The sequence below is a fragment of the Schistocerca cancellata genome, chromosome 3 (genome assembly GCF_023864275.1).
Source record: "Schistocerca cancellata isolate TAMUIC-IGC-003103 chromosome 3, iqSchCanc2.1, whole genome shotgun sequence".
Lineage (NCBI taxonomy): Eukaryota > Metazoa > Arthropoda > Insecta > Orthoptera > Acrididae > Schistocerca > Schistocerca cancellata.
This window is the reverse complement of record NC_064628.1, coordinates 342,721,486-342,735,063: the sequence shown is the minus strand read 5'-3', so window position 1 is coordinate 342,735,063 and position 13,578 is coordinate 342,721,486.

Genomic DNA, 13,578 nt, shown 5'->3' with positions numbered 1-13,578 from the left:
TCATCAGAAAATGATTTTGGCTGTCTATGTATTTCCAGTTTTAGGACAACTTGTGAACTGTTACTCTCACTTATATTGCTAATGCAGAGATGACTGGGTGTTGTGTGTCTTCGACAAACATTCATCCCCATTCTAGTCGCAGGAAGGCAATGGCAAACCACCTCTGCTAGGACCTCGCCTAGTAGGCGGTGCAGGTCTCCTGCATCATCCCCTATGCTCCGCAGAGTATGGGACCTCATCATCATCACCATCATCATATCATTTTCATAATATTTGTATCTATAAGGTAGCTGAGTTCATGCTGCACATATAGACTAGAACTGGGTTTTCCACTTATATTTTCTATATCCTTGTTCAAAATTACTTTTTCATCAATTATTATTCCAAGAAATTTTGGGTAGAGTTGGGTGGAGTTTTCTCTTATGCATTTATCTATACAGATATCGATATCTTCACTGAGCAGAATTTTCGCTTCAGACCTTATTTTCTCTCCTAATGACTTGCAGTTTCTGTGTACATGCTTCTCTTTGTCTGATATGACAGCATCCAGTCCCCTGAATTCCCTTTCATATTGTATATATCTAACAATACTACTAAAGTTTTGTGGTCTGCAGAGTCAGATGACTTTGTTAGATCTGTAAATACTCCTACACTATTATTTCTATAATCTAAGTTGGTTGTGACATTTTTATGAGACCTACACCTGCATCTATGATACGTTTGTCTTTCTGGAACCCAAACTTGTTGTCAATGATTGTTTCAAATTTTATCAGGAATCCATTGAGTCTCCATGTGTAAGCTCATTCAAATATTTTTGGCATGATTGGCAGGATTTTCTTGCTTGTATTCATTTCCCTTTTTACATATTGGTTTCATGAATGCTGTCTTTGGAAAAATTTCTCCCAATCATAATGTGTTGCTTAATTTTGTAAGAGCTTTCTTCATTGCCTGCATATGGTATTTAATTCCTGTACATGATATTCCTTCAACTTTCCAGGATTTAGTATGTTTAAGGACTTTTTTAATCTGTGCTGTTTCTCCTTCTGTCACTATTAAATGTTCCTAGCTCCCATAATAGAATTATTGAAAAGCTTTGTCAATGAAGACATTTTAGAGCAAAATATATTATACTGCACTTTGATGAAATTAATTGGAGAAGAGTAGATTAAATAAATAATTTTAATGACTTATATTAGCAGCATTGTCTAGAGGAAATTTCTTCCCTTCACATCATCTTATTAATGGTATGGGTTTTGATTTCAAGATTAAAACACATATCTTATTCCGGGTTGTTTATTCTGCTCGAAAATAACTACTTCACATTCAACACTGATGTTAGGTTGCAATTCAACATTAATTACAGTCAAAAATCCACTTCTGTCCACTACACCCTTACTCAGAACACACTGTTCACATAACTCATCATAGCATGTTGGTTTCATAACCACAAGTGTTTGCAGCTCATCATCTCACTCGGTGCCAAACTCAAGATCAGAGACATACATGTTCTACAGATAAACTTCAAAATAATTACAACAGTTTAAAAATAGAAACTGTGAGGAATTGTGTCTGATAAAAAATAGAAAGTCACATGCTATTGTGTAATGCAATTTGTACCCACTTCCACGAATTCCTTTTTATCTATTTATGAGATTAAATTAACCACATATGTAGCAGGATGACCTAATCTTCAACTTCTCTATAAACTTGTATTTAAAACATACTAAATGTTCTTATTATATTTGTTTAGGAAAACAAAAAGTAACAATCGAAAAGCCCATTACTATACAAATGCCCCAGTAAAAACCAAGAATTGAGCAGTTCGACCAAAAGTGCCATTGGATGGATAAATTCAGAGACTTGTTATCAATCAAATCAATTAAGTAAAGAGGGAAACAATCCATAGTTGTTACAGTTACCTGCTCAGAGAGAATCATGCATAGTATACATATGACATTCTGCTACTCTATGGAACACAAATTCTACAAAAATATGGGCATCCTTTATCATACAGAAACCAAACTTTTCAAGTATGATCATGTATCATAAGAATTTTTGAAACATGAAGTTTTTTTTAGTGTCAAGTGTGACACAGTAATTGTATTAACTGTATTTTGTATAGCAACGTCAACAATAATTCCATGGAGCAAAACATAACATATGGGTTGTAACAAAATTTTGTGATTCTTTACCATAAGAACAAAGGAAAAATATGGCATTTACAGGTCTGTGAGAGCAAAATGGAAAGCAACCTAAAGGCTGGCAAATTACAGTATTTTCCAAATGGAATTGAAATATAATAAGGATGTAGTGTAAATATACAAAATACAGTATATTTAAGTTTTATACAATCTTAAAAATAAATTTGATGCAAAAGGTTAAACATGTTTGACAAAATAGATCTTATGGGTAGTACACAAAACTGTGACTGGCATAACAACAAACCATTTTCTGATGGACATGAGAAATATTAGAAAAGAAGGATATAACTACACATTTCTTAGCAAATAATAGTTATTTTCTTTATTTTGTACATATACATTATGACCCCATTTTTGTACTTTAATTGATTGTAAATAGCTGGTCAGAGTAATCAGATTATAAATATCTTCTAACTAAACTCACTGAACTGAAACCAACAAAGTTAAAGTGACGTATGAGTAAAAGAACATATGGCAAAACAATCGGTACCCATCTTCGTATAGGAATGAATGTTGTAAATCAAGAACAGAGTAAAAATAGTCATGTATTAATGTGTGTTAAGTAAAGTGGTGAAAGAATTAATCATTTGAAAATTTTAAAAGAAAACTATATTTTTTGTACATTGAGTGACTTCCCTAGTGACCCTAAGAAAATATTACTGAAAATGACAATGTCTACTAAGTTGAAGAACATGCACTAACTTCTCTGAAACATGGAAGAGAACAGCTAACTTTATTAGTAATCATATACAGTTGAAAGAACTTGAATAATACATAAATACTAAATCAGTTATGTCCATAATTGTAAGATGAAAGCTTGGAAATTTATTGAAAATGTTTTGCATAATTCCAATATCTCCTCTTACTCAGACAGAAATACTTCACCTCAAAATATAACAAAACAATTATCTTTCCTGCAAACCGACTACTGAGCACAACTGTACCAAATGACATGACACTATGTAATGTGTCCACACTCTCCAGTAATTGTATGACACATGTACCTTATGTTTTGTAACATTTAGAAAAGGTATCTATTTTGAACAATTTCTTACCAGCAGAACAGAAATAAGTGTAAAACTAGAAGTTGTTATGCCAATAAAACAAGTTTCACTAATAAGAATCTCCACAAAAAATACATAATTGTATTAACTGACTGTGAGTAGATAGCCAGAAAGTTACTAATTTTGAGATGAAATTTAGAAAACTGAAGTTGTTTTATAAAATAATATGGTTGCAAGCTCATGTCTGAGTGAACATTATAAAACTGATTATGTAGTATGATATTATAAATTTACATAATAATTACCAAAAGTTCCATAGGCAATAGTAGTAAATGTATGTGAAAAGCTGCTTTTAAAAAAGAAAAATGTTATCAAATATCTCAAAGTTAATTTGCTGTTTCAGAAGTCATGGGATACCTCCTAATACCGAGTCTCACCGCCTTTTACCCATCGTATTGCACCAACTCTATGGGGCATAAACTCAAGAAGTTGTTGGAAGTCCCCTTCAGAAATACTGAACCAAGTTACCTCTCCAGCTGGCCATAATTGTGAAAGCGTTGCCAGTGCAGGATGATGTGTATGAACCGACCTCTCGATTATGTCACATGAATGTTCGACAGAGTCCATATAGGGCAATCTAAGTGGCCAAATCATTCACTCAAGTCATTCAGAAAGTTCCTCCAAAAACTTGTGTATAGTTGTGGCCTGTGAAATGGCGCGTTTCATCCATAAGACATGAAGTCCATTAATAGATGCAAATGGTGTCCAAGTACCCAAACATAGCCATTTCCAGTCAATGACCAGTTCAGTCATATCAGACGAGTCAGTCCATTTCATGGAAACAAAGCCCGCACCATTATGCAGTCACCACCAGCTCGCACAGTGCCTTGTTGACGACTTGGGTCCACGGCTTTGTGGGGTCTGCACCACAGTCGAACCCATCATTTTTACGAACTGAAACCAGGACTCAGGTCGCGGTTTTCAAGCCATCTAGGCTCCAACTAATATGGTCACGAGCCCTGAAGATGCACTGTAAGCGATGTCATGCTGTTAGCAAAGGCACTTGCATTGGTCGTCTGCTGCCATAGCCTAATCTATTAATGCCATATTTCGCCATACTGTGCTAACAGATACATTCGTCGTATGTCCCACATTGATTTCTGCAGATTTTTCATGCAGTGTTGCTTGTCTGTAGCAGTGACAACTCTACACAAAGGCTGCTGCTCTCAGCTTTGAAGTGAAGGCCACTGTGTAGTCCGCAGTGAGAGATAATGCCTGGAAAAAATGTTCAAATGTGTGTGAAATCTTATGGGACTTAACTGTTAAGGTCACCAGTCCCTAAGCTTACACACTACTAAAACTAAATTATCCTAAGGACAAACACACACTCCCCTGCCCAAGGGAGGACTCGAACATCCGCCAGGATCAGCTGCATAACTGCAGCGTCTTAAACCGCTCGGCTAATCCCGTGTGGCGATAATGCCTGAAATTTGGTATTCTCAGCACACTCTTGATACTGTGGATATTGGAATATTGAATTCATGAACGATTTCCGAAATGGACGGCCTCATGCATCTGGCTCCAACTGCAACTCTATTCAAAGTCTATTAATTCCCATTATGTGGCCATAATCACGTCAGAAAATTTTTACATAAATCATCTGAGAACAAACACAGCTCTCTGAATGCATTGACCTTTTATACCTTGTGTATGCGATACTACCACCATCTGTATATGTGTGTATTACTATCCAATGATATTTATCCCCTCAGCATATACTGTACAATTTGTAATAAATCAAAATCAAAAATAATTTATCAATTTACATGTAACATGATAATGATAGAGATATATTGCTTCCCTACAATGTATAATATCTTCAAGATTTGCTAATCATTTATATTAAGTTGTAAGTAGGCTGTTTGGGTTTTTATATTGGTAGCGCCATGTAGCGCTCTATACGAAAATCACTGACTGTGCTGTGTTCAGTCTGTGGCTGGTTTGCATTGTTGGAATATTCGCCATTGTAGTGTTGGGCAGTCGGCTGTTAACGGTGCGTAGTGTTGCGCAGTTGGAGGTGAGCTGCCAGCAGTGGTGTATGTGGGGAGAGAGATGGCGGAGTTTTGAGAGCGGATGATCTGGACGTGTGTCCATTAGAGACAGTAAATTTGTAAGACTGGATATCATGAACTGATATATGTATATATATTATGACTTTTGAACACTATTAAGGTAAATACAGTTTTTGTCCTCTATCAAAATCTTTCATTTGCTAACTCTGCCTATCGGTAGTTAGTGTCTTCAGTAGTTAGAATCTTTTATTTAGCTGCCACTATTGGCGCTCGCAGTATTGCAGTAGTTCAAGTAACGAAGATTTTTGTGAGGTAAGTGATTTATGAAGGTATAGACTGGCAATGGGAAGGAAAGCGTTTCTGAAGAAGAGAAATTTGTTAACATCGAGTATTGATTTAAGTGTCAGGAAGTCGTTTCTAAAAGTATTTGTATGGAGTGTAACCATGTATGGAAGTGACACATGGACAATAAATAGTTTAGACAAAAAGAGAATAGAAGCTTTCGAAATGTGGTGCTACAGAAGAATGCTGAAGATTAGATGGGTAGATCACATAACTAATGAGGAGATGTTGAATAGGATTGGGGAGAAGAGAAGTTTGTGGCACAACTTGACTAGAAGAAGGGATCGGTTTGTAGGACATGTTCTGAGGCATCAAGGGATCACCAATTTAGTATTGGAGGGTAGCGTGGAGGGTAAAAATCGTAGAGGGAGACCAAGAGATGAATACACTAAGCAGATTCAGAAGGATGTAGGTTGCAGTAGGTACGGAGAGATGAAGAAGCTTGCACAGGATAGAGTAGCATGGAGAGCTGCATCAAACCAGTCTCAGGACTGAAGACCACAACAACAACAACAACAGGTTATTGTTTGTCAGGGCCATTCCTTTGTAGGGATTTTTCAAAGTCAGATTGCGTTGCGCTAAATAATATTGTGTGTCAGTTTAAGCACAGTCATGTATAATTTTTCTAAGGAGACATTGCATATGTCGACCCTTAGCCAAGGATACCTCACTGAAATTTTCTGATTTTTTCTTGTAGTTTCTGTAATTAGTGTAGCTATTGTTTATTGCTAGCGCGTAATTATAGAGAGAATTTCTTTGTAGTTGTAGTTTTTCATTGTTGTACAGTAAAACAGTTGTGGCATGCATGTAGATTTGCACCAAGTATTTTCAGCTGCGCTTGCAATTAACGAGATATTATTTTCAATGCTATGTTAATGTGTTTTCTTATTTTGTTCTTCAAATTGTGCTTTTCTGTGTTATCGTGTGAAATATTGTGACAATAACGGCGTGTGAAAAACGTAATACTAGGCTCCAAAGTAAACTAAGAAATAACAGTGAAGACGAAAGCAGTGTGTTAGCGCCACCATGTAATGAATTAACTAATGTTCAAAGTAGTAATTTGGGAATTGTGCATAGGGAAATGGAGCGGGCTGCAAATAAAGGTGTAGACAGTGAAACAATTAGTGAACAGGGAAGCATTATCGATCGATCGGTCGGCAAAAGCTCGCCTCAGGAATCCGAAATGACAGGACACAATCTTGCAAATACTGTATTTTCAGGTTTTGCGTCCTCACCATTTTCTCAAATAAGTAAAGACACATTTTCGGTTTTTCAAAATGCGAATATTGGCGGTTGAAATGCACTACCAAACAGCACTGAGGAACATGTTTCAGACACCAATGCATTATTATTACAATTAATGTAAGAAATGGGACAAAAGCTTCAAAAGTTAGACACAATGGAACAAAATCAGAGACAAACACAGCAACAGCTTCAAAAGTTAGACTCAAAACAAACGCTTGAACAAACACGTGAAGGTTTAACTGCTGAGTAACTTAAAATCGAATAGAAATGTCAAAAAGTTTGTAATGACGTAAAAACACAAATTTGTGAGCATTTTCAACCTATTTTTTCGCCTCATGAAAATGCATTACAGAATCGCGAAGCAGCCATAAAAGAACTGCAAACTATTGTTCATGAAAATCACGACACCTTGCAAGCTAAAATTGACTCAGTTGCATCTACCGATTCGGTAAGCAACTTGCAAAAACTTAAAGGACACAGTAGATACGATTTCAACATAAATAGACACTCTGAAACTTGGTTCAGAAAAACACACTGAGGAAATCAGTTCACTATCGGAGAAAGTAGCCGAACATTCGGATCAGTTCACTAACTTATCTACAAAGGTAGATGATGATCTGAATGACACAAGACCCGTAGCCTTCACTGACACAGAAGTGTATGAACAAATTAGAAAATTTAAACAAAATCAAAATTAAATCAATACACAGTACAAAAGAGAAATCCGGGAAGTACAAAATGTGTTGACACAGGTAATACAAGAATTACATATTTCAGAGGACAATCGCGCTCCAATACGGGAAGAGGGACATGGAAATACAGAACAGCCACAAAATAATAACACAAGGCACTTCGGAAATTATGAAAGAAATTGGCAAGGTAAACCTAATTCTGAGGTGGAATCGCCGAAACGAAGTAACAATGACTGATAAGCGACTCGCCGACATTATAATTTTGACTATAAGCTGTTCATTACTACACGTAAATTCAAAACATTTAAGAATTCTGGAAACGACATTAATCCACAAGCATGGCTCCATTAATTCTCTCCCTCCCTCCTCCCAACTAGTCACTGGAGCACAGGTTAGAATTTATGTATGGCTACTTAGAGAATGAACCAGCTGTAAGAATGCGGTCGGTCATTCATGATTGTCACAGTGAAGGAGAATTTTATCATGCCTTCCTCTCAGCATATTGGTCTCAAGCTACACAAGACTGAGTAAAACATAGCATCATAATGATGAAACATTTCGAACAATCTGAATTTTCCAGTCTTGTCAAATATTTCGAAGACATGTTACATAAGAATCAGTATCTTTCAAACCCATACAGCCCCGCAGAACTCATCCGCATTTGCTTAATCAAATTGCCTGAACATTTACGAGATTTTATTTTGGCGGGACGTTGCAAAGACAACATTGAAGCTTTTCAGGGACTGTTACAAGAATTGGAAATTGAAACTGACATTCACTGGACGCGTAAACAGGAACACAACAATTACAGGTAACTTCCGCGACAATTCCGCGATGAAAGAAATAATAACTGTAGACGACAAGGCTATTCTTACAATGTAAATCGTGAACAAAACAGACACCACCCGTATGACAAACGTTGGCAGAGTAGTAATTATTACAGGGAAAGATCACCTCTCCGCGGTAATGACTATCACAGAGACAATCAGAGAAACAGATAATATGGGAACCAAAATAATTATTATCAAAGGAGACAGAATAACTTCAGACGCAACGGTCCAGCGCGCGCAGTTACGATTCAGGGAGAAATTCTCCACCACGTGACCGACAAGAAAGAAACTATGGAATCTACCGACATGACGACAGACGATATAATCGTAACGACAGACCCGAATTTCATCAAAATTGGCGTGGTACAAACAGGGCAGAGCCCTCTCGACAAGGTGAATTTGTAGAAGTTAGGTCTCCTAATCCCACTAATGATGCGCGCCAACAAAGAGACAGACAATGACTCGCACTGCAGGCAGCCACGTGCGCCGGCTGTCTCAGAGCAAAATAACATAGACGCTAACCTTGAAAAAATTTTAGCATTCCTTACCGACGTATACCACATGATAATTGCGTTGAAGTTGAAACTCTGCGTACTAGGAAGAGTAAAGGATTGCACCACGTTTCACATGTAAAACCGTTTATTGAGAGATAATCTGTTTTTTTAACTTAGTCTTTGCTATAAAATTTTTCACTTCACATTACTAGTACTCTTTGTGACACTTAGAAACTGTTAATATGCAACTATGTTTTAAAATTAACTATCCAGTCTACAACCTAGGGAACATATTTAGACAGTAATTACGAATGCATTTTTATAGTGAACACGCGACAAAGTGTTATAGTGTGTGTACATTCTGGCTTATTAGTTGCACAATTATGTAACGACTATAAGGCTTACATACTTAGAACATATATTGCTAATGAGATTTTAATGCAACATTTTGGTTTACTTGAAAAGATATTCTTTATTTGAAGTACATTCTGTGAGATTAAAGATGACTTGGCATTTGGTTTCTTTGATAGCTACACGATTACATCACGACGCTACTAATATGTTACACAATTTACATCGTTGCTTTGCAGTGTATCTGTTTTATATCTGCAGTTTTTCTGTATTATTCTGGAAAGTAAAACATGTTTTAGTAGTAACTTTGTGGTATAGCTACAATGAGACAGCCTTTGCCGTAGCACAACAGTACGTTACAGTACAGTACTTACTTCATCATGGCAATAAACGTAGTAACTACGATATCTATAGGCAAAGCATTTCACTTTTTTTTATTACGAGGTAAGTACATTGAGTTCTACATAACTTCGCTTACGGACGACGATAATTACGACACTTGGCACAGTTTTTACCCTTAAGTAATGACAGAGATTGTCTTACAACAAGACACACAGTTTAGCGCTAAAGTACACGTATTTGAGTTACTGATTTTGTACTTAAAACATTTATGTTTAAAGATTTTTGAATTACAATGATACAAATGTTTTCCGTGATACATTTCATTCCATTGCTGTAACCTGTAACACCTGAGGGTATAATTACATTAATCCTCAGGGGGGTACACGCTTACTTTTAGTACCATGTGTTTGTCAAGCACAAGGAGCCCTAGCTAATACGGTATTTGCTTATACAGCTTTACATATTGGTACCATATTTCTCTAACACAGAATTACACAGCTATCTGATTATTTAACAGAGAAACAAACTTTTTTTTACTATGTCAGTGACACATGTTTACGCAATTACACAGTGTGATAATTTCACACTTATGAAATTGTATTTTGTCTGCACTGTGTGAACTGTTCATATTTTCTCAGAAGCATTGTGATACTATGAGAGCTTTGAATGATGTATTTGGTATGGGATCATGATTTTTAAAGTACATTTGAGGTAGATGACACCACTGAAATGAGCAGCGAATTTTTTTAGGTTTTGAAATTACTGCAGAAAGCTACAACGTTTTTGAGATTTGACTGAGGTGTTATGATGGTATTATTACAACGACGATGTGTATTATGCTGTTGAGGTATGTTTATGATCAATGAAATGATGCTACCATATATGAGGAATGTGATTACATGTTTATATGTATATGAATATTGAGAAATGGTTAGGGACTCTGATTTGTGGAAAAGGATGTTGGAATCCAAGAATCGTACTTTAAGAATTATGAAATGTGTGTACATGCGTGAATGTATCACAATGCCACCGAAAATTTTTTGGACACTGTTATATTTATAGGATTTTGTTTCTACACATTTGTAACGCAAATTCTCGACCTGTGAAATTTTTTATGAGACTGTCACTGTAGCACAAACTGCTGTCGTAAATATTTCGGTAAGAAAGCTAAGTAACCTTGACGTAATGCGTTGTGGACGCCCAGCTGTGCCAATCGCCTGAAAAAAGAAAGCCAGTAGGTACAGAAAAAAAGAGGCCATTATCCTCGCTATTGACATTTCTTTGTAGAGAGCATCGCAAATACGACATACTCAAACTTGAAAACATATGATTACACTGTGGAGCTCTTAATTTATGATATTTACTAAAATGCCTAATGAAATGATGAGAAACATTTTACATCTATTGTCTTTCTAGTTGAGAGATTGATCATTTTGTTTAATATCTAGTTTCTAGCTGCACTGCAGCATTGGTTAAAATAAAATTTAATAGATGTACTAATATAGTTATTTTATGCCTACAGATCCAGTAAATAATAATTTTATGATCTACTTCCAAGAAAACGAGGGAACATAAATAGACATTTCCCTTCACAGGAATTGCATAAATAATTTTTTTACGATTTGGTAACTTGTCTGCTAGAGTAAGTTCTCGTGATGCATCACTCTAATGTTAATATGTGACATAGGTATTAAACATGGCCATTTTTACTGTAATATTTTTTTCTGCTTGAGCTTTGTCATGTTTAGATATTAGTTATTGCATTTGCTGCTGCTGTTTGCCAGGCATAGTGCTACTAAATTTCACTTTGTATTACTCTGTTAAGCCAGTTTTACTACTGATTTATTTTTCTTGTTGCTGCACATTGGCTCATATTAGTTGTAATGTTGCATTTGCTTTGCTAATTTAGATATACTGCTGCTTGCTTTACCAATTTGCATTTTTTTGTCATTGCTGTTTGTGTTAATTTGTTGTGTGTTGCTGCATTGCCTCGTCCCTTAGTTTAGCATCTGAGCTCAGTAGATTTAAGTTAGCTTAAGAGGGGGTAGGCTATATATGAGAATGAGTTGTGGTGAATTGGAAGAAATGCATTGACAAGGTATAAAAAAAGGTGAAATAAGAGGAAACATCTATGAAATGAAGTTTTGGGTTGGACTGCAGTATCAAATGTCACACTGAAAACAAACCCTGACATGTCCTTTTGTATCATTCCACTATGTGTTTGTGTACCATGTGTATTTGTGTTCTTCCTGTCTTTATGTGTTTATCTGATAAGACTTATGTTGTAGAATTTTTCTAATACTCACCTACATTCACTATGATGAGGAATACTGTTATCCTCAAATATAATTTGCATTTATAATATGTTATTTACTTTGTAAAGATGTTTAGACATTATTTATTCTGTTTTGTTTTAATGCTCACATGTGAAGCTGATGTTTCGAAAGTTATTCTGACCTTTTCTGTATTTACTTATGTCATAATTCCTGTAACACTGTTGTATATGTTATTTCGATTCTTTTGTAAAGTCTGCATTACTAAAAATGTTATCTGTATTATTATGTTTTTAATGATGTTTTCAGTATCTTTGTAATTGTATTCACATGTTATAAAATTGTAATGGACACCAGTTCATCAAATTAAGTAACTTGTAAGCATTCATTTCACTGCACACATTTCTGTTGGTCGTAGTATATGCACAATATGTGAGAAGTTGGGACTGTTAGTGTTTGCACATGTGTTAATAATTCAGCAAGGGACTGGTTAACAGCATTGCTGGTTCTAAGGACATTAAAAAAACAGTTTGTGAGTGCACAAGTGGTGGTTTATGGACTTGCTATATTTTCCGCAAGAATCTTTGATGGTGATTGTGCACCTACACAGTCGCAACAGATGGCTGCTGTCCGTCTCTACAAGGACTACAGTGGGTCTGCACCTTTGATTCTTGTAATCGTCTTCAAAATCACTATTTCTTCTAACGAGTTTCTATGATCCTTACTTTAATATGGTCTATACAAACTGTTTATTTCTCTTTATTTCTGTCCTCTATTATTCTGTCAAGTTACTACTTGGTGAGTAAGTGGAAATGATTGTATGTTTTATGCTGTAGTCTTCGATAAATTCTTTCCATACTTTTTATGTGAACTGACCTCCATTATCAGATAAAATTGCTTTTGGTTACCTACTGAGGAAAATAGTCCTTTTTCATTTTAGTAATGGTTTTTTTTGCTGGATGCTTTCTTCAAAGGGTAAAGTTTTACATATTTGAGAACAAATTTAGCATGGCTAATACATATCTAAAAGTACCTTTAGCTATTGGCAGTTTGCCAAACAACTCAAAGCCTACTAAATCCATTTGTATAAGGAATAACGCTTTGGAAATTGAATCTACTCGTTTTGTTGCTGGTCATTGTTCTATGACATTTGATCACAATTAGCAAGAAACTTTCTGACTCTTCTGGCAATGTTGTAAAAATTTATGTTTTCCTGAATTTTGTGAATACACTCCAACAAACCACCAATGTCAAAACTTTCATAATTATAAGTGTGTCATCATCTTGGTCTGGCCAACAAACTTCCCAACTGTCGTCAGAGCTGCATACATACGACGAAAAACCTTTACAAACTTGTCAGTAAAGTTGTGCTGTTTCACATTCCTTCCTTCCTAAATCGTTTTTTACAAATTTCCAATGGTCATCAAGATTTTGATTCCTTCAGAACTGATTGCAAAGTCTCCTAACTTCCTTCTCATTCTTAACCCCCTTCAGGTGTACAATTTTGAAATTTTTCCCTAGACCTTCATTCTCATATCCATCTTCACCCTTCACTGGTAGCAACTACATTTTCCTTTCCTTTAATATACTGACTTGTATAGTTAAATTGTAAGTAAACTGCACACATGTTAATTCTACCATAGTACAGTTTATACCCTTGAATATATGATTGGGCTTTGTGATCTGAGTAAATCTCAGTATTGTGATCAAGTAAGTAATTCATAAATTTCTT